The 26,749-nt window shown below is 39.1% G+C and overlaps 1 protein-coding gene across 1 annotated transcript in view; it reads right to left on the reverse strand.

Moving 5' to 3' along the window:
* The window catches only part of NAPB (NSF attachment protein beta), a 665,740-nt gene that overhangs the window by 184,086 nt on the left and 454,905 nt on the right, over positions 1-26,749 (reverse strand). The window lies entirely within an intron of this gene.

Genomic DNA, 26,749 nt, shown 5'->3' on the forward strand with positions numbered 1-26,749 from the left:
GGGACTCCACTGAGAAACGCCGTAGAGGTAAATGCAGCCCTGGCAGAATGTGATCTTATCCCCTGTGGGGTTGGTTTTCCATGGTGCTTGTAGCAAAAATGAATGCAATGGGCTATCCATTTGGAAATGGTTTGCTTTGAAATGACCTGACCCTCTGCCCCTGCAGCAAAGCCAACTAGCAGCTGGTCAGATTTTGAGAGGTTTAGTTTTGCCCAAATAGAATCTAAGATGTCTGTGCACGTCCAGAGTGCAGTATCCTTTACCCTTTGTTTTGCGGCTTAGGGAAAAAAGTAGGCAAATGAATTGACTGGTTTAGGGCCACACTACACACCACCTTGGGCATAAAGGAAGGATTAGTCCTGAGGGAAAGCCTGTCCATATGGAAGATAATAAAGGGTTCCACTGTCATAAGGGCCTGTAATTCCGAGACTCTTCTTGCTGAAGTGATGGCTAGAAGTAAGGCTATTTTCCAAGAAAGGAATTTCAACTCTGCTGTTGCAGCTGGCTCAAAGGGGGGGGGGGGTGAACTTTTCCAATACAAAGTTAAGGTCCCTGGCTGGAGTGGGAGCTCTCCTGGGGGTCTTACATTTTGGCCCCTCTAAGGAATTGTTTTAGCAAGGGGTGAGAGAAGAGGGGTGGCTCAGTATTATAATGTGCTGAAATGGCAGAGGCATGAACTTTAATTGACGAGAAGGATAGGCCCTTGTGGAGCATTTCTGTTAAGTACTCTAGAATATGAGGTAAGCTGGGCACCGTTGTGTCCATCCCCTGAGCCTGGCTCCAGGAACAGTATCTTTTCCACTTTTCAGCATAGGATTTTCTAGTACTAGGCCTCCTTGCCTCCAGAATGACATCCAGCACCTGCTAACTGAGGGATGCTAGAGGAGAGCTCATGGAATTAGCCAGGCTGCGAGGTTCAGGGTTTGAAGCTGAGGGTGCAGAATCTGGCCCGCCTGCTGGGACAGCAGGGAAAGGGTCTGAGGCAGGTGCCATTGTTGTAGCAGTGTCAGAGTGCGCAAGAGGGGGTACCAGTGCTGGAGTGGCCGGCCTGGTGCAATCAGTATTGTTCTTGGCTTGTCCTGTTTGATCTTTAGTAGAACCTTTGAGAGGAGAGGCAGAGGGGGAAAGGCATAAACCGAGAGGCTTTCCCAGGTAAAGGACAGGGCATCCACTTTCCAAGCTTGACTGTGGGTAGTTCTGGTGCAGTATTTGTTCAGTTGGTAGTTCTGAGAGGAGGCAAACAGGTCTACCTCTGGGGTCTCCCATTTGTTTCTCAAGAGCTTGAATATTTTGAGTTCTAGTTTCCATTCGTGTGGGTCCATGAGATTTCTGCTTAAGTCGTCTGCCAGTGAATTTAGTTTGCCTGGCAGGAACTGAGCATGTAGGTACACTTGGTAGCTCAAGGCTGTGCTCCACAAAGCCATGGCTAGTCTGCAGAGAGGGTAGGAGTGGGTTCCCCCCCTGCTTGTTTATGGCTGTCTTTACCAATAGTTGTCCTGGGAGAATAAGGTCTTTGAAGGCTGTCAGAGTATTCTGTACAGCTAACATCTCTTTTTGGTTGATATGCAGGTGCATCTGTCTCGGGTTCCATTTGCCCTGAATGCACTGCCCTGCCATGTGAGCCCCCCATGCATACTCTGATGCATCTGTTGTTAGGGTTTGGGCGGTAGGGGGTAGAGTGAAAGAGAATCCCTTGTTGTGGTAGCAGGCCTCTGCCCACCAAAAGAACTGTCCTTAGACAAGGAATGATAGGAATCATTGTTTCCAGGTCCTGAGAGTGTTGACACCATAAACTTTTTAGATACCATTGGACTTTCCTCATATGCAGTCTTGCATATGGAATTAGCAGAATGCAAGAGGCCATGAACCCCCGGGCTTGCAGTAATTTCCTTGCAGATAGCTGGGTTTTTGTGGCCAATAGTTTGAAATAGGTTGTCAAATAAACTTGTTTCTCCGGAGTGAGGAATGCCACCTGGGAAGTTGTGTTCAAGCTTGCTCTCAGGAATGCAATCTGTTGGCAGGGTACTAGGTGAGATTTCTTTTCGTTGATGGTGTACCCCAGTGAGGATAGAAGTTTCTTTACAAATGCCAGGTGCTGTAATAGCAAATCCTGGCTTTCTGCCTGAATCAGACAATCGTCCAGGGAAGGGTAAATTTGAATATTTCTCTGCCTGCAAATTGCAATGGCTGGAGCTAGACACTTTGTGAACACCCTGGGTGCAGTAGATAAGCCAAAGGGAAGTGCAGAGACCTGAAAGTGCATGGAGCCCGCCCTGAAACGTAGGTATTGTCTGCAGGATTCTCTTATTGGGATGTGCAGGTAAGCCTCCTTTAAGTCTAGTGTTGCCAGCCAGGCATCCTTGGCTAGCATAGGAAGAAGCTGTTGAAGAGTCAGCATTTTGAATTTTGGAACCACCAAAAAGGTGTAGAGAACAGAGAGGTCCAGGATAGGACACCAGGAGTTTTCTTTTCTGGGTACCAGAAACAGTCGAATAAAAACTATGTCTCCTTAGTTCTGCTGGGACAGGCTGAATAGCCCTGATGCTGAGAAGGGAGAGAACCTGCTGTTGGGCCTCCGCCCACTGATTTGGGGGGAGGTCTGGCCAACCATTTGGGGTTGGTAGTGTGTGGTAGTGGAATATGTATCCTCCGGAAACTATGTTTAAAACCAATTTGTCCTGGGTAATGAGTTCCCAGTTTTTTGCATGCAGGGCGAGCTTTCCTCCTAAGGAAGCAAGTAGTTGAGCAGGGCTTGGAATGGTTAAGGTTAAGTCATTATGCCATTTTTCCGTATTGGTGTGGCTTACTACTCCCTGCTTTGGAAGTGGGAGCCCCCCACTGCTTAGATTTGTGCGTAGCCGGAGACTGACGTCTTGGTGGTCTGCTGTTCCTAGGTTTGGACTGAGAAGGCCTGGAAGGGACTGGAATGGACCAGTTCTTTGAAGGCCAATGCCTACTGAATCTGGGAGGCTGTACTTGTAGGAAATCTTTAACAGTTTGCATAGATTTAGCTTTTTCCTCCATCTTTTTGAGGACTTCCTCTGCTTTGTTGCCAAAAAGGTGGTCTTGGTTTAAGGGTGCATCCAGTAATTTAGCTTTAACATGATCTGGTAGGTTTTGTTCCTTAAGCCAAGCATGCCTTCTAAGTACAGACCCAGTGACAGCAGCCCTGCAAGATGCTTCTAAAGCATCAAAACCACATTGCAAAGTATGTTTACCAACTTGTTCTGCAGAATGCATTAAATCTTGCAAGTCTTTGTGTTCAGCATATTCAGGAATCAACATAATTTTCTGTTTAAGTAGTCCCATAATAAGCTGTTGATACTTTAGCATATGAAACATGCAAACTAATGGCCAAAGTAGAAGTGTAAACCTTCTTACCCAATCTGTCTAACGCTCTAGAATCTCTATCAGAAGGGGTAGGGTTTTTGGCAGCAGTAGCCTTAATGCCTTTAGGTCCTTGGGAAATTGTCTCTGGATCCGCAGTAGGATTCTTAAAGAGGAACTTGTGAGAGTCAGGTACTCTGCAGTATGTGTCAGGTTTTCTGGGAGCTGGAGGTAAAGTGTCTGGGGTAAGACTAGATTCCAAGAAAACATCTACAACAGCCAGAACAGGAGGGATAACTAGAGGCCTGTGTTGAGGCAGGAGTAAGAATTCCCCAAGTCTCTTTTTGGACTCAGAATAGTCCTGGCTTTCCTAGTGGAAATGCTCCCTAAGGGTATGCTAAGTTTCACCAAAATAAAAATCTTCTGGAGGAGAAGCAGAGGGAATGGAATCATCTGCATCAGAATCCTCATAAGTAGAGAAAGGCAAATCCAGGTAATCAGAAGGAGCAGAGATATCAGATTCCTGTTCAGAAGAATCAGAAAGAAAATCGGTTCTAGGTCTCAGAGGGGGAAGGCTGGCTTCCCCTAATAGATCTCCAGCCATTTTAAGCATTTGTTTTTGAGGCAAATGGGCCTAAGTCATCGGTTTGGTCGTCTGTTTTCTAGGAGCAGTGCGAGTTTTAGTCCCGAGGAATTCGGTACTTCTAGTTGGAAATGATGCTGTCGGTTTAATATGAAAGTCTGTATGCCTGAATATACCCTCAGAAGCCGGTGCCTGCACAGCGGCTCCAGACCCATCCAAGGTAGAGACATCTGCAGGTTCCATAGTTGAAGAAGCATCTCGCAGCATACCAGACTCCGAATGGGTCTCAGTAGAGGCCTGAGAATCTGTAGTAGCGGGTATCAGAGGCAGTGAAAGCACCTCACTGAGTACCGACAGACTGGTGACTAGCTTAATGGAAGCATCGCTTGCAGTTTTGGACCTATGCGGTATGTCTTTGTCTTTATCCTTACGTTTTTTCAGACGATCAGTAGTCGGATGGCTTAACGAAGCCATTTCAGAGTACGGAGATCGAGAACGAAAGTATTTAGCTACAAAAATAGCCCGATGACGAATAGTTTGGGTGTTGAACAAGGCGTAAAACCGATAGTGAGGGACGTCGTGGTCTGGGCCTAAACAGGTGACACAGTAAGAATGAAAATCTCTGAGGTATTTGCTTTCCACAGGCAAGACAATTGTTATTTTTTCTGACATCGGTTAGAGCAAGAAAAAAGGATCCCCAATGGGGTACTTTTCTTTTTTTGAAGACTTTGGGTCTGAAACTCGAAAACGAAAATTTCAGGAGTCGGACGACTGGCACTTGCAAACTGCTTCGGGCACCGCACGGCAAGAAAGACCGATGTAATGGCTTTGGCTGCATGTTGTATATCCCTAATGACCTGACGTCATAGAAGAAGCGACAGCATCTGATGCAGAAATCCGAAGACACTGGCATTCAGGCCGGCTGAGGGCTACCTGCAGGCAGGAGAAGGGTACAAAAAAATTTCCACAGCATTGGATATACCACGGAACACAGTGAGGACAGTCATCAAAAAGTGGAGAAAATATGAGGCAACAGTGATGTTGCAAAGAACTGGACGTCCCTCCAAAACTGATGAAAAGATCAGACGAAAACTGGATAGGGAGGCTGCCAAGAGACCTACAGAAACACTGAAGAAGTTGCAGGAATTTCTAGCAAGTACTGGTTGTGTACTACATGCGACAATAATCTCCTGTATTCTCCATATGTCTGGACTATGGGGTAGGGTTGCAAGACGGAAGCCTTTTCTTACACTGAAAAATATCCAGGCCTGGCTAAAATTTACAAAACAATACATCAAGTCTCCCAAAAGCATGTGGGAAAATGTGTTATGGTCTGATGAGACCAAGGTTGAACGTTTTGGCCACAATTCCAAAAGGTACGTTTGGCGCAAAAACAACACTTTGCATCGCCAAAAGAACACCATCCCCATGAAGCATGGCGGTGGCAGTATCATGCTTTGGGGTTGCTTTTCTTCAGCTGGAACTGGGGCTTAAGTCAAGGTGCAGGGAATTATGAACAGTTCCAAATAAGAGTCACTTCTGGCCCAAAACCTTCAGGCATCTGCTAGAAAGATGAAGAGGAATTTCACCTTTCAACACAAAATGACCCCAAGCATACATCCAAATCAACAAAAGAATGGCTTCACCAGAAGAAAATTAAAGTTTTGGAATGGCACAACCAGAGCCCAGACCTAAATCCAATCGAAAACCTGTGGGATGACCTGAAGAGGGTTGTGCACAAGAGATGCCCTTGCATGCCATGCTGATAGACTCTTACCCAAGACGACTGAATGTTGTAATTAAATCAATAGGTGCTTCAATAAAGTATTAGTTTAAGGGTGTGCACACTTATGCAACTAGCTTATTATACTTTACTTTGTATATTTTTTCCCCTAACAGATTTGTTTGCTTTTCAACTGAATTGTACAGGTTATAGCTCACATTAAAGGTGGGAAAAGCTCTGAAATGATTTATTGTGGTCTCATTTTTTTACATCATGAAAAACAGGCATTTTAACAGGGGTGTGTACACTTTTTATATCCACTGTACATAGCAAACTTACAGGAAAGTGGTTACTTTAAGATCTTCCAAGAAAGGACAAAATAGAACAAAGTTGAGGCTCACATATTTATACACATTTTAAGTCCAACATTTACAATCCATTAAATAATTTTCTCTAGTAGAAAGCATCAAGTCAGCTTTATCTTAGTTACTTTGCTTTTCTACAACAAAAGTAACTAAACCAATTTTGTCATCTGTAAACAACAAGGCCTTAATTTTACCAGTTCAGTGGCAACACAGCACCAATACACAGGATGTCAGCATACATCGCTTAACTGTTTGCATTTTAGTGTTTTCTTTCTCTTCACAGTTATAGTCAGCTAAATCTTTGAAGTGGACTGTGATTACATTCCATGACCTTCTACCAGAGGAGATACAGCAGGTTACATCTTCAAACAAATTCATGGACTCCCCTTACTTTCATCCACTTTTACACTTACAAGAGAAGGTCCCCACAGACATTTGGCAAACTAAAAGCAGTAGCAATAGAAAATGAAAAAATATACATGTAACATTTTAATTAAGTTTTCCTTTGCTTGCTATCAGCTCATGGCACCAATCAGTGATGTCACTGTCTATGGCCCACTATCTGACTCGCACTACTTCTGTATACCATGAGCTAGTTGTTTGAAGCAGGAAAGGTTTCAACTTCCACTGTAGTTTTTTAGGACAAGGAACACTGAGTAGCTTCAACGTGTTAATGTAAAGCCCCTGTTCTTGGGAGTTCATAGTACAAAACAAAGGTAGAAGCCTACACAACCAACCCACTAGCAGTGTGTTCATCACTAACACCTAAGACATTTTGCACCAGGTAGAAAATGACCACAATGTGAATGGTGAGAAGAGGTGATGATAAAGGTCTGACACCAACAAGAGGTCCACTATGTCTAGGTAGCCACTAACACCTCACAGCCCAGGACTGCATTCACATCCTCAAGCATGAAGACCGTGGCTGTCATAAGACCCAAGAAGTGCTGGAGAGTTTGAGCTTGGACCTTCTTTCCAAAGAGGTGGTTTCTGTGGGAGCACAGAGCAGTGATTAAAACTAAAGAGCGTCTAACTCTGTTCCAATGAAGGCAGTTTTTTTCACTGTGCTGAGACAGGACAGGACAGGACTTCTAGTTTATGAAGATCCACTAGGCCAGCCACCAATGAAGCAAGTAAACCAAGGATGCTACCAGTGAGTAGGCGTCATTCATTCATTCAGGAAAGGGAATAGAAGGCAGTTTTTTTCACTGTGCTGAGACAGGACAGGACTTCTAGTTTATGAAGATCCACTGGGCCAGCCACCATTGAAGCAAGTAAACCAAGGATGCTACCAGTGAGTAGGTGTCATTCATTCATTCATTCAGGAAAGGGAATAAAGTTTCCTTCTCCTGCAAAATCTTGTCACCACAACAAGCACATTGGTAAACACTGTTGATACAGAGTAAAGATCAAATGCAGCACTTTGTGATGGAAGAAAAGCTCATCTTGAATGACCAAAAGGCACCTCCTGTGTGTATTATGTCAAATGTTGCCCATCATGTCTATCAACACAATCAAGACATCTTTGCTACAGCAGTGTAATGATCTCTGAGTTGCTCGCTGGAATCTGCCGTACCAGATGTGCTCAGTGAAATAAAGAATGGAAAGGAAATCTTCACTTCACTTTAGGACAACACCATAACCACAATCCTTAAGACGAAAACGTCTTTGTAATGTAAAATAGCAGCACAGGTGCAACACGACTCGAACAGGCACAAAAACTATTTATCGAATAACTACTATTAAAATAGTGTAAAAACAACGGTTAAGCACTTTCATCTGATTATGCAGACTTCATCAGAACAAGTTAATACAAAATTCAAACCCTAATTTATAAACTTTTTGGCACCAAATACGAAATAATCAGCATTTAAAATGACAGTACATCGCTTTGTCCATACATGTATCATAGCATGACTTTTCACTACAGTTGTTTACAAAGAACTCAAAAACGTCAATAGTTCAAATTGTTCAAATTATACATATACAAAAAATTCGAAAGAATAAATAAAAATGAATAATAAATACTAAAAAATAAATCTATTAAATAGATCCATTAAAACCGCCTGTAAGTACATATAAATATAAGAATAAATATGTAATGGTTGTAAATTACTTCATAAAACTCCTTTGATGTATATTTCAGTATCTACTTCAAAATATATTCCAATAGATATAAACAACGTAGCATACATTTTATCAAATAATAATATTTAAGCTGTATTGTAATATTTATAAACATTATAACAATTGCAGAAATGGCTTAATGGTAACAATCATTAATGCCTGGTTTTCTCGTGGCATCTGTTAAAATTTGCCATATACTCTCCCTCTTACCTAGCAGTGCTTTCCAATTGCCCCCACGTGGTGAAATGTCTACTTGATCTATAATAGCAAACTTGAAATGATGTGCGTCTCCGCATTCATATATATGACGATATAAGGCATTATTCTTATCTTTGACCTTGATACTATAAAAATGGTCATAAATTTGTTGCTTAAAATGTCTTTCAGTTTTTCCTATATAGAATGCGGAGCATACCATACATTTGGCTATATAAATAACATTCTTACTATTACAATTCCCAGCTCTAAATTTGATATACGTCCTATTCACATAATCCAACTTGCATCCATCTGTTTTCTAAAATAGCGTGACATTGTTTACATGACCCACACTTCTTTGTGGTTTTTAGTCTATTTGTCCTTGTATTGGTCTTAGTCATCAACTCCAATTGTTTCTATGTTCATACCTATTTTGTTAACAAAACTAGGGTGTTTTCCTAATATTTTTTCCACTTCCTCATCTGCTAACAACATATTCCAATGACCATTAATGATGTTTTTGATGTACTGAACATGTGGTGAGTATACTAAAACACATACCCTGTTGTTACTCATCACATCTAAAATGTTCAAACTATCATTTGCATGTACTAGCTCTCTTCCCAGCAAAGGTGGGTATTTTTTGCCCCATTTGCTACTAACATATTCTGTAACATCTTCTAATACTGTAAAAGGGTATCCCCTATTCAAAAACATAGACTTATTGTATTCTAATTCTTTTTTTCAATTTATAACAGAATGTCAGAATTTAAGGAGGATGTTCCAGAATAGGGAATGCCCATTGGAGTTGGTCAATGACCTGCCCAACGAAATAACCATTAAGAGAAGGAGAGGAACATATAAACCAATCCTGGGTAATAGTAATAGGGAGGTTGAGAGAAATTTTGAAGCCTTGACAGACAGCAATATACAAAAAGAACCAACTTATATTAGCTACAACTTTATTACTCGATATAGTATAAATGCAGAAGATCTTAGGCAAGTCATATACAAGAACTGGGAAATATTGGAAAATGATCCAAATGTGAGGAAAAGACTTTTAGAACTTCCTAAATTGATTTTTAAAAAAGGTAGGAATATGAAAGCAATCCTGGAACACCAAGTTAACATAGTAGTAAAAAATCCAGGTATGTCACAGTGTTTAATGTGTAACTTTTGCAGACACAGACACGGGAAAGACATTCACTATTTGTGATAGAAAATACAATACTAGAAGTAAGTATAATTGCCAGTCTAAACTGATAGTTTACCTTGCTACATGCCAACAGTGTCAAGCTTTCTATATAGGAAAAACTATACGTACACTCAGAGAAAGAATGTATGAACACCTATATAGTATAAAAAATGGTAAACTTGACAATGCTTTGGCGAGACATACTACGGAATATGTAGGATACCACTTTAAGTTTCGGGTCATTGACCAAATAAAAATGGAGGAAAGAGGTGGACCTGCTAGCCTCTTGTTAGAAAGGTTAGAACTAATGTGGCAACTTTCCACTCATGCATGTACCTATCCAGGTATCAATGAAATGTCCTCGATACTCTGTATTCTTAGACTTAAGAACTTAGATAGAAGTCACTAATTTCATTATTTATACAGACTTTACGTTTGTTAATAGCTCAAGTCTAGTGTAGTATTATTTTTAGTACATAACCTTGAGATTTGAGAATTGAGGGTAGGTATACCCATTATTGAATGATGTTATAATGTTATCTTGTATGATGAAGTCAGAAAGCGACTATACTTTTTGTTGGGCAGTTACGTGCTTCCAATTGATGTATAAAGTCCTCTATCAACAAATAGGTGTATTTATGTGTGTATAGTTGCTTATGAGACTATCTTAGATCATATACAATATAGTTAATATTTATTGTACTTATTTATATTACAAGAGTTTTCTTATAGACATTGTCTCAAATAGGTTCTGACTTCCATAACTTTGACATTCGTAGATGAGATGTAATTAACCAATGTATAACAAAGTTGGCACGAAGAACAACAAAAACATAGACTTGCACACTCCTGTTATTGCATGGTTGTAGCATTTATAACATTAAAATGAAGTCTACACATAGCTGTTTTAGTAACTAATCAGGGTGGTAAAAATATATAAAACAATTCTAATAGAAAGATTATGTATGTTGCAATGCCTTGAACATAACAGGACAGGAATATACAAAGATTCTTAAATAAGAAATGTAAATTTACTTGGATTGCTTTATATTAGTGTTCTAATAGGCATGTGCTAGTATAAATACAACTAGCGTACAGCACACTAATATTATAGAACACATACACTGTATTAAGCTTTGAGACTGTAAAACAAAGTTTTTATTTGTTTAAAAAGTGTTTTATGAACGATGATTTAAAGATGGATAGAAAAAGTTTTATTTTATTTTACTTATTTTTACTTGACCATGCTGCATAACAAAGAATAATTTTGACATTGTAGAAGTACATTGTATTTAAGGTGGCTTATACCTTTAAGGAGAAGTGATGTCATGATCACTATAAATAGGAGGAAAGGGGTGGAGTACAAACCATTTGAAAAAGTTTTCAAACCTTTGGAAAGGAAAAGCGTTTTACTTGTGTTGTTTTAATTAACCAAAAATATTGAAGTTGGTACCGCTTAATAAATATTTTCTACTTCAAAGCAATACAGAGTCGCTGGTGTTTGGATATAAGGTTTACATCATTTGGATACAAGCGCAAAGAAAGGAAATTTTGTCAGGTACATTTGCTATACTTGGTCTGTTTTTCTGCAGCTATTCCAGGCCTTATATGTATATTTATAGATACATACACACACATATACATACATGTATATTTATACATACACACACTCCTATATATACATACGTATGCAAGCATGCATATAGGTTCATAGGTTGGTACTAAGCTATCGGCCCTAAGGCCTATGCAAGCCTAGCCATAACAATTCCCTGGAAATTTTTTCCCACAATATTTACTTCTCTGGGCCCCTGTTTAGCAGGGCGACTGACATGATCCCCTGGGCGAATTTCCTATCTCCCATTCAATCATCAAGGTTCCTTTTGAAGAGGGCCAATGAGGTGCTCTGCTTGACATGTATGGGCAGTCTATTCCAGAGTATGGGGAGTCTCTGGGTCAGGAACCTATCCCTCCAGCATGTTTTATTCATTGTGATGATAAGATTTAGATCCCTGGAGCGTGTGGCTCTGAGGGATTGGGATTTGTTTAAGTGGAGCATGTCCAGCAGCTCAGGGTTTGACATGGCCTTGTATGTTAAGCAGAGATTGCCTCTTGAGTAGACGATATGCCACAGAGTATAGCTGGAGTTTTTTTTAGAGGGTCAGCATATGGCATCTGCTTTAGGCCTGTGATTCTTTTAGTGAGGTATTTCTGTGGCCACACACACACACACACACACATATATATATATATATATATATATATATATATATAAGACTGAACGCTCATTTGACCGAAAAATCTTATGACAAAGCACATTTTAATGAATTACAATTAATACAAAATTGCAGAAATCTATAAACAGTATGTTAGGATGTCATTTGTGATCACAGGAGTTATTAGGGAAGTGAGTCTGGAAGAGTACATGTGAATTGGTAAGGCCCACCATCATGTTATACAACCAGTTTGTAGATATTTGTGTTTGTGCATTAGCAGTGATTCACTGTGTGTTGTGTTTCAACTCTTCTCCATGGTTGTGCAACTATGGAACTGTGGAATTAGTAAATATAATTCAAGGGATGTAAGGGGTGGGGGGTCCACTGCATATTTTTAATTTAGAATGCTTTTTTTTTTTTTTTTTTTTTATCAATTGTGATTCAGTCAAATGAATTTTGACAAAATTGCAGAAATCTATAAACAGTATGTTAGGATGTCATTTGTGATCACAGGAGTTATTAGGGAAGTGAGTCTGGAAGAGTACATGTGAATTGGTAAGGCCCACCATCATGTTATACAACCAGTTTGTAGATATTTGTGTTTGTGCATTAGCAGTGATTCACTGCGTGTTGTGTTTCAACTCTTCTCCATGGTTGTGCAACTATGGAACTGTGGAATTAGTAAATATAATTCAAGGGATGTAAGGGGTGGGGGGTCCACTGCATATTTTTAATTTAGAATGTTTTTTTTTTTTTTTTTTATCAATTGTGATTCAGTCAAATGAATTTTCAATCAAATGAGTTTTTCACTCAATTCTGTTCAGTGACACGTGTAAAGCTTTTACTCCCACAACTTCTATTAAAACTGGATTTTAACTACCAAGTCACTCTTTACCAAGAGATACTATTCGTTAATTAATTAATTAATTCATTCATTAATTAAGATGATTCCTAAACTTAGAGGAGAAAATCTTATGCCCACTTCACTCAAAGACCTTGATGTCCACTTCACTCAAAGACTTTGAACTCCTTATCAAGTGGTAAAAGTGTAGTTTTAGGAACCTGTGCTGGACTGGAAAGACCATGCAGAAATTTGTCATGGGATGCTTAGTCAGGATATGACTTCACATTATAGGGGGTTTATAAATGATAGCCACCTTAGCTGGAGAAGAGCTATGACAATGACATCTTTAAGGAAATCTGGGAGAGGCTCATGCCTCCCTATCTTTCTTCCTGTATTCTGATTTTTGCAGTTCTGGGGATAAGGTAAAGGAACTGCAGGCCACTCCAAGAAAGACTTCTTGACAAGAAACATTTTTATTGAATTATCACTTATGGCACAGACAATCATAAATGTATATAAATAAAAACAAACCATATTGACATTTTCAGTTGCTAACGTTACACATCACTTATAATCTGCAAAGTCATGTTCAGTCAAACATTACATAGACTCATTCAATTCCTGCCTTCCCTTCATTCCGCCTCCAAAACATTATTATGCATGCACTATTTTCACAATTCCCACTGTTTTTCTAAGTAATTTGCTCCTACGATCTCTGCTAAAGATCCTACTTCCATTTTTTCAAGCCTGTTACTATATTCACTACTATTAGTACAGTTAATTTAGACATTGACTTCTACTTTCTTGTAACTGTTTTTTTGGCAGCCATCAGAATTAAACTCGTCAAGCCCTTACTGTGCTCTAGGCAATTCTGATTCTGTACCACATTCATCAATCATTTACTTAGTTACACCAATTTGCTCACCCACTATTTCTGACAGAACAGTCTGCAGGGAATTTTTAAGTCTGTAAACTCATTACACTTCCATATTCCCAATTACCTCCTCCTTCCCCATCACACTTTCAACATTTGCACTCTACCAAAGGAAAAATTCTGTGGAGGATGCTTGGGGTGTAAAAAACATATGCAACCATTTCCAAACAAATATCCTAAATCTTCTAGACTTTGTTGCATAATTAGGAGCCATTATATATCCTCTCATTGTTTCTTTCTGAATTGTGCATCCACTCTCTCTTCCCAATCTTTTCTAACCTCCTCTGACCAATTCCTACAGTCATTGTGCAATATTTTATATGCCCTACTAAGCATCCCTTTTTTAAGAGATGCTTCTGTTCTAGATTTAACTAAAAACTCTACCAGTTTTAGTATTTTGCTTAGGACCTCTCTACTCTTTTCTCTTACCTATACTCAGATACCAATCTCTGAAATGGAAGGCAATCTCTAGCCAGCAGTACAAATTAATTATTGACCTCTTCCTATTACCTTTCTCTCTCTAATTACTTGTTCCATTATCCAGGTTCCTTTGCCAGTTTTCTGCAATAAATTCCACCCCTTCTTGCCTATTCTGTGTACCCCTTAACTGCAGTCATCCCTATTGGCAGAATCTCCTTTCTGCATTCAGTGCTGCCTTAGAACTTAGAATATAGTCTATTTTAGTAATACAATATTATGTATGGTTATTGTTATTCTCCTTAAGGATATGCATCCAAAATCTCAGTCTCTCATTATTTCATGAGCTTCCACCCACTTCACCAACATCCCTTTCCACTTTGAATTATAGCTTTCTGCTTGTGTTATGGAGGAGCGCCTTAATACCCCTTCAAATCAGGTTACTCCAAACCTTGTTCTAATGGAAGGATCAACTAATCCCACTTGACTCTTGCCATCTTCTCCTCCAAAATAATATCCTTCAACTTCTTATTGCTATCTACAACTTCTCCTCCAGTTGATAAAAATATGCCTGGCCCATGTATAAAACGAAAGGAACTAAAACATTTTCACTGCTTGTATCTTGCTATCCATACCCATAATACAAAACTTCCAACTTCTCAGTTTTTGCATTAACTTTTGCTTAGCCTCTTCCATATCCTTAGCTGCCATAACAGAATCCTTTTTAATCCATTCTCCTAAGTTCTTCATTTTATCATGACCCCATAAATATGGGTATTGCTGAACCAATGTGTGTGTGTGTGGGTACATAGTTTACAGCTATTGCCTTTGTTTTATCTTCATTAATTTTGTATTCTGAAAAGACTTGACACCATATCAGAATGTTCCACAACACTGAAATGTCCTTTTCTGATTTTATCAGGAACAAAATATCATCATCTGCAATTAAAGCTAGCTTTTCTTGATTACCACACTAATTATATCCTTGAATCTCCGAGTCCCTATTTTCTTTGCAAATGGTTCTAAATATAATGCAAATGACAAAGGGGAAAGATGACACCCCTGCCTGGCTCCTCTGCTCAAACAGAACTTATAAGAGAGAGAACCCTCCCCACTTTAATTTTCACTTCTGATCCCGTATATACCCTTCTAATTAACCTTACTGTTTCGACAGAGAATGCAGATTCTTCCACTGCCCTACTCGTAAAATCCCAGCTTCCTTTATCAAATGCTTTTGCTGCATCAAGATCCACCAACAACAGTGGTAATTTCTTACATTCTGCTTCCCCCTGGATCATCACTGCTCTAGTAAGGTTGTCAAACGTTTGCTTCCCCCCACAAAACCACACTTTTCAACATCTATCAATTTTGACATCACCTTTGCTATTCTTTTAGCCATTATAGACAAATACTTAATAATCATGGTTTAAAATCTAAATGGGCTTACATGAAGCTGGAGATATGGTGGGTCCTTAACATTTTTAGGTATCACAGCCACCACAGCTTTCTTTCAGGATGTTGGTGTTTCTCCTCATTTTAAAATGCTATTAAACAAATCCTTCCAGATCTTTATCACTTTCTTCTTTCCCAGTTTCCAAACTTCCACAGGGATTCCATCTATTCTGGAGACATGCCTGTAAATTGGTTATACATCACCATTTTTATTTCATCTTCTCCTATCCTGTTAGTAATTCAGCCTCATCTACCTCTAACCTTGGCATATTTAATTCTTCCATAAACATTTCCATTTGTACTTTATTTTGATTTCCAAATTTCTCTGCTTTACACAGATTATCATAAATTTTCCAAAATATTTCTATCATCACCATAGGACCTCTGGTTAATTTTCCCTGTTATTCACTCTCTAAGCTTGGCAACAACCCTTTCTACTTTCTGATGCCTGAACAGTTATGCTAAAAGCTTTTGTGCTCTGGAGTTATAAAAAAAAAACATTTGCTTAACAGCATGTTTCTAAACTCATGCATATTACGGAGCTAATCCCTTAATTTTTCTTTAGCATTCTGGAGTTAGGTCTCTTATTGTTCTGCAAGATTCCCCCTATTCTGCAATACCTTAACTTTTGTCAGTCCCTTTAAATAATTCTCGTTACTTATAGATTCATAGATTATTACGGTGCCAACACCTCAGCAGGCCTTTCTAAGTCTAGCCCTGTTTTCCTGAAAGAATATTGATGTCCTGTATCCAAACAGGACACTGAGAGCCAGGAATTTATAAAGTACATCTGTCCATAAGGGACATGGGTGCCAATTCTTGTGTAAATTTCCTATTCCCATCCACTGGTCTAGGTTGCCCTTAAACTGGGTAATAGACAAACTCAGCTTCACGTGAATAGGAAGCCTGTTCCAGGCAGTCTCTAGGACACATCTGGCTCTCCAGCATGTTAGACTGAGTAGAGAGAAAGAGCTTTAAGATGCTCTGTATAAGGCAAGTTTGTTATGCCTTGTATTCTTTTTGTATGGAACCTCTGAAGTCACTCTAGTTGCTGCATATGCCTGGTCAGGTGTACAGCAAAGGGAGCACTGTATTTTGACTGGTGTGATAATGGTGGAGCACAGTGGGATAATGACCCCTTTGGACCTAGATGCCATGTCCTTACTGCTTAAGTTGAGCAACATAAAAAGGATTTCTTCACCACTGTAGGCATGTGGTGGTCGAAAGTAAGGCTACTGTATGTGCATACCCAGATCCATATCCACTGGTTTGACTTCATAACCATACCTCTTTTCTTATTTCTACCCTATTTTTAAATTTCACTTTCATTTTATCCTGCTCTCAAGCTATATTTTCTGAAGAAATATCTATCGTCCCTAGTAACTCCCAAATAATTTCCACTACCCATTCCTTAAATTCCTCTGTTTTTAACAAATAGGTGGGGAAGCGCTAGTACAGCATTTTTATTTCATTACCCAGCATTTTTAATTTTAGTTGTTACTGGCACATGACCTGAAAAAGTTAATGAATGCGTATCAAAAACTTTCAATTAAATGCTTATTTTCCTGTGAAATATAATTTCTACACAGCCTAGCCCAGTTTTTGTACCTTAGGGAATATGTAAATTCTCTCCCAGCTCCTACTACTGAATTCACATCTTCCACGCCAAATATTTTCATATATTTCTTCAAAAATCTACCTTCTTTTGTTATGTTTGCAACCATTTTTGAATTTGTCTTTTTAACATTTTCTGTATGGGGCTTCTCCCCCTAAGCCTCTGCTGAAAATGGGTGTTTGCTCAGTCATACGTATCCGGTTAAAACATGTCAAAATAGAAATAAATAAAATAAATATTTTCCCTTCTAGGCCCCCAGATAGAGCCTCATTGTTGCAAATCAAATTCCATTTCCCATCTATAAGTAATATTCCCTGCTGAAAGCTGATCATTTCTCCTAGAATTTTTACAGTTTTTTAGTTCCATAGTAGCAGTTTTGGCTGGAATATAAATACATGCCAGCCTAATCCTCCTCCTTTGCCAGTAGCCCCTTACTACTACAAATCTGCCATTATCATATTTTTCCTCTTCTATCACTATTGGAGTTCCTCTAGCAATTAATCTAAGTACTCCTCTTTACCTTTATGGGCGGCCATGGTTGTGCAGCGGTTAGCATTGCCACCTCACAGCAAGAGGTTCTCTGGTTCGATTCTCGGCTGGGGTGCCTTCTGTGTAGAGTCTGCATGTCCTCCCTGTGGTCGCGTAGGTTTTCTCCGGGTGCTCCGGTTTCCTCCCACATCGCAAAGACATGCAGTAGGTGAATTGGTCACTCTAAATTGGCCCTAGGTGTGAGTGTGTGTGTGTGTGTGTGTGTGCCTTCTGTGGAAGGTTGGGTGCTGGGCTGGCAACTCGACACCGTAAAACTCCACTGCCAATCATGAGCGGACAGATGATTCGCTGTGGCGACCCCTAACCGTGAAAAGCCGAAAGAAGAAGACGACGACTCCCCTTTACCTTTGTCCCAGATATTCCACTGAATAACCACCCTGAAATCAAATTCACATGCTTAGTTCTGTCCAAATGAGACTGTTCATATTCAAAGATAATACAGAAAGTGTTTACATTATAAGTTATTATTCCCACCTGTTATGTACAACAGCTTTTTTTAATGTCTAGTTCCAGCTTTTGTGCTACATGCACGCACTGTTTGGCAGGTTGATCTTTTATATAGTTGTTTCTTGTCCTATACATATGAACCTACTTCACAACCTAGAAGACTTTTTGATTTAATGAAAACCCTCAAACAAAAAAGGAAACCCACTGCAGAACACTCCTATGAGATTAATACAAATACACAAAATTATGTCAATTTTCAAATAATAAAGTTTAACTTTCCTAATAGGAACAATTGTCCTAGGTTGACAGCTAAACTCACATACTTGAATTAACCTAAAATAAAAATTATCCAGGCTGAAATGCATGGTTGTGCCTGTGCTTCTACTTACACTAAGTGCTGTTTTTTGTCTCAACTTTATTCCTCTCCCAGCTATAGAAAACAAGTTGAAGGTTTTCAGAATAAATTGAAAGAAAAAGGTAATCTGATAATGAGAAAATGGCTACAATCTGATAGCGAGATATATTTAAAGAATGGCTAGCTGAAATTATTCTGGAGTTATTAGAGAAGACAAATTTCTTCTGAAAATATAGCTAGGGAGTGGGATAAAATTAAAGTGGAGCTGAAAAATAGAGTGGAAATAGAAAGGGAAATATGGTTAAGAAGTAATTATTTAGAGGGACGACAAATGCTGTAGTACTGCAAAACAGGAGGATCTCAAAGAACAAGAGGAGGATCAACTCCAGAATACTAAACAGAAAATAAATGGATTACCTCAATAATGTGCATGAGTTTAGAAATATTGCTATTAAGCAACTGTTTTTTGATAATAACTCTGGAACACAAAAACTGTTTGGCACAATAACTCGGGCAAGAAAAAGTGGTCACCAAGTTTAGGGAGCCTACAACAAGGAAGGTAACAAGAGATCATGTAGAAGTATTAGAAATATTTTGGAAATTCTCAAAGTCTGTAAAAAGTAGAGAAATATGGAAATCAAGAAAAGGTACAAATGGAAATTTTTATGGAAGAATTAAATATGCCAAAGTTAAAGGTAGACGAGGATCAATTACTAACAGGATAGGAGGAGATGAGATAAAAATAGTGATGTAAAACCAATCTACAGCAAAGTCCCGAGGAACAGATACTACTCCTGTGGAAGTTTGGAAGCTAGGTGGGAAACACTGAAAGATCTGGAAGGTTTTTTTTAACAGTATTTTAAGAGAAGTACCAACATTCTGGAAGAAGGCAGTGGCAGCTGCAATATCTAAAAAGGGTAAATATCCATCAGACTCCGCTTCATACAAGCCCATTTCAATACTAAACCATGATTATAAAGTGCTTGTCTATAATGGCAAAAGTGCCAAAATTGACAGATATGGATCAATGTGGTTTTGTGGAGGGGAGGCAAACATCTGACAACATTAACAGAACACTGATGATGATACAGAGGGAAGCAGAATGTAAGTAAATACCACTGTTGTTGTTGAGTCTTGATGCAGATAATGCATTTGACAGAGTAAGCTGGGACTATGAGCTGGGCAATGGAAGCATTTGCATTCCCTGATGAAATTATAAGGATGACTATGAGGATATATGAAGGATTGGAGGCAAAAATTAAAGTGGGTGGGGTCCTCTGATAATTTCTGCTTGAGCAGAGGAACCAGTCCGGGATTGTCCTTTTTCTCCCTTTATTATTTGCATTATATTTAGAACCACTGGAAAAGAAGATAAGGGACTCAGAAATTCAAGGAAATAATTGGTATGGTAGCCAAGAAAAGCTGGCTCTATTTGCAGACATTATTTTACACCTAATAAAACCAGAAAAGGAAATTACAGTGTTGTGGATTATTTTGAGAGAATTTCACATCTTTTCAGGATGCAAAATTAATGAAGCTAAAACAAAGGCAATAGCAGTAAATTATGTATCCACACACAAATCGGTTCAGCAATATCCATATTTATGGGGACATAATAAAAAAATAAGTATTTTGGAGTATGCATTAAAAATGATTACAATGTGGCAGCTAAGGATATGCGGGAAGAGATTAAATAGAAGATAATACAAAAACTAAGACATTTGGAAGCTATGGATGTGGATATTGACATTGACAGTAAGAAACAAGCAGTTAAAATGTTTTAGTCCCTTTAGTCTTATACACAGGTCAGGCATATTTTTATCAACCAGAGGAGAAGTTGTGGACAGCAATAAAGACCTGAAGGATTTTGTCTGGGAGGGGAAGACAATAGTCAAGTGGGATAACATGATTCTTCCAACAGAACAGGGTGGATTGGGATTACCAGATTCGAAGGGGTATTTCAGCGGTACACAGTTAAGTCTCGTATATATAGCACAAGCAAAAACCTATCATTTAAAGTGGAAAGGGATGCTGAAATGGGGGGAAAGCTCAAGCAACAAGGAGAGACTAGGATTTTGGATGCAGATCTTAAAGGAGAACAGTAATCGTACAGAATATTATATTCATAAAGTAGCAGAAAGTATTTTAAGAACTAAGGCAACATGAGACTGGAAAAAGGAGATTCTGGTAATAGGGATGACTGGAATTAGGGATACAGAAAAATAGGCAAATGGGGGATGGAATTTACTGGAGAAAACTGGCAAAAGAATCAAGGTATTGGGAGCAAATAACTAGACAGGGAAAGATAACAGACTTGGAAAACGCCAGGAATGTATTTGAACTGCAGGTTAGCGATTGCCTTCCATATCAAAGACTGATATGCGAGTATAGGCAAAGAGAAAGAAATGGGGGGGGGGGGCTCCTACACAAAAGTCCAGCAGTATTAGACTTTTAATAGAATCTAGAACAGAAGCTGAGGTTAAACAATTAGTAGAGCACATAAAATAATGCATAACTATAACAATCAATCACAGGAGGTTAGAAAAACTTGGGAAGAGAGTGGATAAGCAATCCACAAAGAAACAATGGGGAAATATATGTATGCCTCCCAAATATGCAAAAAAATCTGTAAGACTTATAATTTTTGCTTGGAAATGTTTACATGGATATTTTTATACTCCAAGTAGACTCCAGAGAATCTTTCCTCAGGTAGACAGCAAATGTTGGAGATGTGATGGGGAAGAGAGGTTATTGGGAACATATTTTCTGGGAATGTAATGAGTTGGCAGACTTTAAAGACTGCCTGCAGACTACTCTGTCGGAGACACTGGGTGAGCAAATTGACTTAACTAAAGAAATGAGTTTTCTGAGCTATGATACAGAATCAGAATTACCTCGACACATAGTAAAGCCTTGCCAAGTCTAATGGTGGCTGTCAAAAAAGTACTTACTAGAAAACAGGAATCAAAGTCCAAACAAGCTACTCAAAATAGTTAATATAGTAACAGAGATTAAACAACTGGAACTGATCTTCAAAAAAAGGGTAGGAGGAAATTACAAAGGAAAATGCAACTGTGGGTACAATACATACATGGGAAGAATGAGGTTTTAAAGAAGGCAGGACTTGAATGAATTATGTAATGTTTGCCTGACAATGACTGTGTAGATTATACGTGATGTATAATGTTTGTACCTAGGACTGTGTCAGTATGGTTTTTAATGCAAAATGCTTGCAGTTGGGATTATATCAACATGGTTATTTTTCATTTATATAAATGTATGATTGCCCATGTCATAAGTGATAATTTAATAAAGACGTTTCTTGTTTAAAAAAAAAGAGAAGACAGGAATTGAATAATTTATGTAATGTTGCTTTGACTATATAATATATAAAAATATATGTGATGTATGGTGGTTGTAAATGTGAACTTGTTAATAGGGTTTGATTACTAGTGACAATTCAATAAAGATGTTTAACAAAAAAAAAAAAACTTCCTTGTTCAGAGTTTGCCTCAAGAGGACAAAATGCACCAAAGTGGTCTTCGCCCGGTGGAGAATAACCTCCCCGAGAATGCAGACATAGAAAAGGCCATGTTGGTGTCAGACCCAGAAATTCCTGGGTTAGGTGGCTACTACAAACTAGTTGACACAGATAAGAAAACCATTACTCTGCAGTGTCTTCGTTACCATCATACTCAACATTTTGGCAAAGACCCTGAGGTCTTCAATGGAGACAAATGGGAAGATGCAGTCCACACAATGCAACATGATCATAGTTTCCAAAGCAATGTCATGTTAACAGGAATCTCTCATACACAAAGACACCTTCCATTAAGTCCTGGCAGAAGCACCTTGAAGGACTACCCAATACCTCATATCTAATTTAGTGAGTGAAATTTTGATCCAAAATTATTTGGAGGTCCCATTTATCAGGAACGAGGAACAGAATATTCTTCAGAAGGAATTTGTAAGGGCTCCTTTGTCAGAATGGGCATAAACTGAGAAAGCAGGTCCACTTAAACCAACCGGCCTTCCAGAGGAAAGTAGGCTGAAAAAAACATGAAACGTGAAAAAAAATCAACATCCCATTCTGATAAGTCTAGTTCTCATTGATCCTAAGTTACAGCTTTCCAGACTGGCCTAAGTCAGGCAGTGACTAAGATGGTCACTGCTCCTATCAAGTCATCCTGGAAGCAGTTTTCTTCAGGAAACTGGTGGGTGGCCTGTAAAGACAAAAATGACTTGGAGGGTGACTGGTCTTCTCTGGAATCCCAAAAGTTACTTTCTCCTGAAGGATTTTGTGAACATGGTAGAAGTAGAAGGAAGATATATACCCTTCACCACGGAAAGGGTCTTGTTCCTTTTTTGGAGATTCTCAAAAATCTTTTTTGTGTATTCCCTAAATAGAATGTCACCTGTAAAGTTGCACCCAGGATGTATTCAACACACACTGTAAAATACCTGTACTAGTCTAATCTTTCCTCCATGTGTAGTCTGCAGCCTACGGCCATTCTAGATAGCAAAGCTGCAATATAAAATGCATTGGCAGGTATAAAACAGCCTTCTGATGATGCACTGTTAAAAAAAGATTCTTTCCCTACTGGAATTAAAGATCTCCTTGGGTACAAGCAAGACAAACAACTAATGGCTCACATGCCCACCTACTGCAGAGGAATAAAATTTAAATTTAACACTAAACTTGTCCATGGCTTTGGATTCCTCATCTAATTTAAAGAATAAACAAATGCTGGAGTCTCACAGACATACTGAACAGAGCAGATCACACAGCAATAAACACTGGGATACAGTATAAAGTGGACTACAAAATGAGGCAGCCTACAGATGAGGCTGGTCATCACAAGTGCAGAGGGACATGTGTCCAGGGGCTTCCAAGTGACAAAACACAGCATTACAGCAACCAGCTCCAGGGGTGGGGTATTTCAGAATTTCAAGTAATAAACCTAGCAGCCCTAATACCAAACTTCAGATGTGGAGTATATCAGACTTCCACCAGCTTTTTTCCCTCTGAAATATACAAGTGAAATATTTCTGAGAGGATTTAAGAAGGGTAGGAATCACTACCACAGACTGTACTTCAATAACATTATGGCCCTTCTAAAGAAAGAGTTATCTAGAGAGACTGGCCATGTGTTCTAATGGATAAGGTGTCCGACTACATAACAGAAAATCTATGTTAAAGTCCTACCATGGTCACTGCAAAAGAGCAGATTTTGTCAGACAGTTGATGCACTGCAACTCTCAGCGAGTCACATAACCACTCAGTATTCTGAGAAAACTGGGAAATGGAATTAAGCTCCTCAATGGTTTCCTGTCCTACATGCCTAGTAACTACCTATGAACCTATGACCTAGCAGTACAAGACTATTCACTAATTCTGTCTGAGCAAAGGAGAGAGACCTCAGGCTGCTCAGATTCAGAAACAGCTAAAGAAGCAAAAGGGAAGAAAAATGCCTCTGCTGGTTAGTAACCAATGAGGAAGCTTTAGGACACTCCCACATGGAAAGCAGATTGCCTTGGCCTCAAGATCGCATAGCATTGTCTGTAATGCTGACCAAGTGTGAAGCACAGATATGCAATACAAAGGAGGCACTGGGGACGTCTTGTGCCAGGCCTGGTGCAGGCATCAAATTAATGTGCTGGATAGTGCTACTTTTTACCTGTTCAGCCATTTTCCAGCATGACCTAAAAGATTTTCAAAATCCAAACTGGGAACAGAGTTGAATAAATACTTGGGATAGCACAGGTAGGACTCTGGGGAACCAATTTAACTATATCTGGCAAGCACTCCTCTGCCTGAAGGAAAGTAAAGGCACTTGATCTGGGCCACTGTTCAGAACAGAAACATACTCTGGGGATTTGAGGTCATGTTCCTCACTTGGCTGGGGAGTTCCCTGAAATTAACTGATACCCAATCATAGGGTTACCACTTGTCCCCACTTTGCGAGGGACAGTCCCTCTTTGGGCAGCTGTGTCCTGCAAAAAAATTGAAAAAAATGTCAAATGTTCTGAGATTTTAGGACAAAAATATTTCCTATATTTTATGTAATAGTTCCATAAAAACAGGTATTCTGTATCTGAAACACCTAAATGTTATAAGAAACAGAATAAGCAACTAAAATGCTACACGAATAAGCTTTTATTTAGGCAAAAAAGTGAAGTTCTGTCCTTTGTACTGGCCTTGGGTATGTTTTGCCCTGCAAAATCTGACGTTTGTACCAAAAATGTCCCACTTTGGGCATTTGAAAAGGTGGCAAACCTACCCAATCAACTACCTATAAACTTACCTCTAGAGTAAATGCTGGGGGCACCCAATACTCAAGGCCATCTATATAGCGGTCTTCTCACCTATACCTGTCAACAAACAATGAGTACTGCCACCTGGAGGAGACTACACATAGTCAAATGGCTGAAGTGTAATGCCCTCTTACATGGTTAATGTCCCCAAATGTTTTAATTACAGCCAAGGAGCTAAAGTGCTGAGAGGGTTATAATTTGTGCAGGCAGCCAATAAACCATCAAATCAGCATCTGAGTTCATCAAACCAGTTTTCTCCAAAGAAACTCTACATGTATACCATCTTTGGGCAGACAGGACAGAGATAAAACATTCATCAAAGCAAGACTATCCAAAGGGTAGGCATCCAAGGCTCCAAAATACTTAAAACTTTGTTGAGGAGGTCTACCATTAAGGGGTCTTCATAAGTGAAATGCAAAAGAATACCGCCTCAGGTTCTCAAGGGGTAGTCAACTGTCACAGTTCCAGTTTGCCTTCTGAGGGCTGCAGGTTTCAGTACACATTACAATGTTCAGATTACACAAAACAGAAAATGTACATTTCACAGCAAATTTTCTAAAGACGCATATCGAGTTTACCCATGTCCAGCACAGCAGCAGAGAGGCTGACAGCAGCTGGGGATGCACATAATGGTATCTACAGTCAATGGTCTGCCCTACTGTCATACAGGCCAGAATGACAACAGACACCCTGCAATGAATGACAAACACCCTTCCTTAACTTTTCCTGCAATTTCTCCTTCACAGGGAGAGCAGACCAAGAACCAAGCACACAGAAATGCTGCTGCATGCAAAATTAATGAATGTAATCTGAAGGTGGGACCCCTTTCCCCACAAAAAACCCTTCTGTAAGAATGGCTGTGCAGAGCTATAAGTCTTTTGATTTGCAATGGGCCAGGAGTTCCACAGCCAGAATGATAAAATATGCAACTGAGAATCTATACAGGCTGCTGATGTCCATGCAAATGAAAGTTCAGAGCAGTTGAGAAAAAAAAGTTCATCAGCAGTAGCCAGAGAATAAGGCACTGAAGATATACCTCTGTAGGGGCATCTGGAGATTTGCAATCAAGCAAAGAAAGATCCAGTGGCTTTTCTCATGCCAGACCTATATGGAAGTATAAGGTACATAAGTGAATAGAGAACCCCATGGCCCTGGTTAATCTAGAAAAAGTACAATTAAAATGAAACTAGAAAAAGTAGAATTAAAATAGGTAAGAAACTCAAGCCTTGACTACCTTCCTCACTGACTTTATATCTTTCAGATCCTCTAGATCCGTCATTATCTCTGACAATGATTGCACTTGTCTGGATTTTTCCTTGTGTACATGGAGCAAGGTGTTATGGGAGATGTCTGACTGGGAAAAGACTATAATAAATAAGCACTCAGTAAGGCTGCTTTTGTCAACAGCCATGGGTGGGTGGCACTGTCAGGAGTATTCTTCAGACCTGAAGGGCAATACAGGCAAAGACTAAAGTTATTTGTCAAGGATCTAATGCTTCACATACTCGTGGCTAATTTATCAAAAAATTATGATTTTTGACTTTGCCATTAAAAATTATTTTCTGTCGCATCACTTAAGCACTGACAGTAGGAAGTGTCAGGCTCCTCAAGAATGAAGGGAAAAAAAGCTGGATTATATGCACTCCATAGCTGTATGGCTGCTGATGTCAGATAAAATACTCCATCAATGTTTCTACAGAAAAAATGTGTGAAATAAGATGACAGATTTACATACACCAGTTGTTACTACATTAGTACTCTTGCTGGAATAGCTAACCGCTTTTTACACTATTTTTATTCTATATGTTTTATTCTTACATTGCAAATGACAGCCTCCTACTGCTCCTACTTCATCACACCATCTGTACTGAAGTGTCTTCTAACTCTGAAGATTATTTCACGTCATTATCTAAATGCAAATGTTAGACAGAAATTTACCTTTCATGGTTTATCAACCCTCATTCCACTGTTGTACCACTTCTATTTCACCACTTACAACGTGTCTAATACAATGCTAACATACCTCAGGGACTATCCTCAAAAATCTTACACAGGTGATTAACAGTTGAGGAACTGAACTAGATTACTTT

The sequence above is a fragment of the Protopterus annectens genome, chromosome 1.part2 (assembly GCF_019279795.1).
Source record: "Protopterus annectens isolate FY-2018-M chromosome 1.part2, PAN1.0, whole genome shotgun sequence".
NCBI classification, from domain to species: Eukaryota; Metazoa; Chordata; order Ceratodontiformes; family Protopteridae; genus Protopterus; species Protopterus annectens.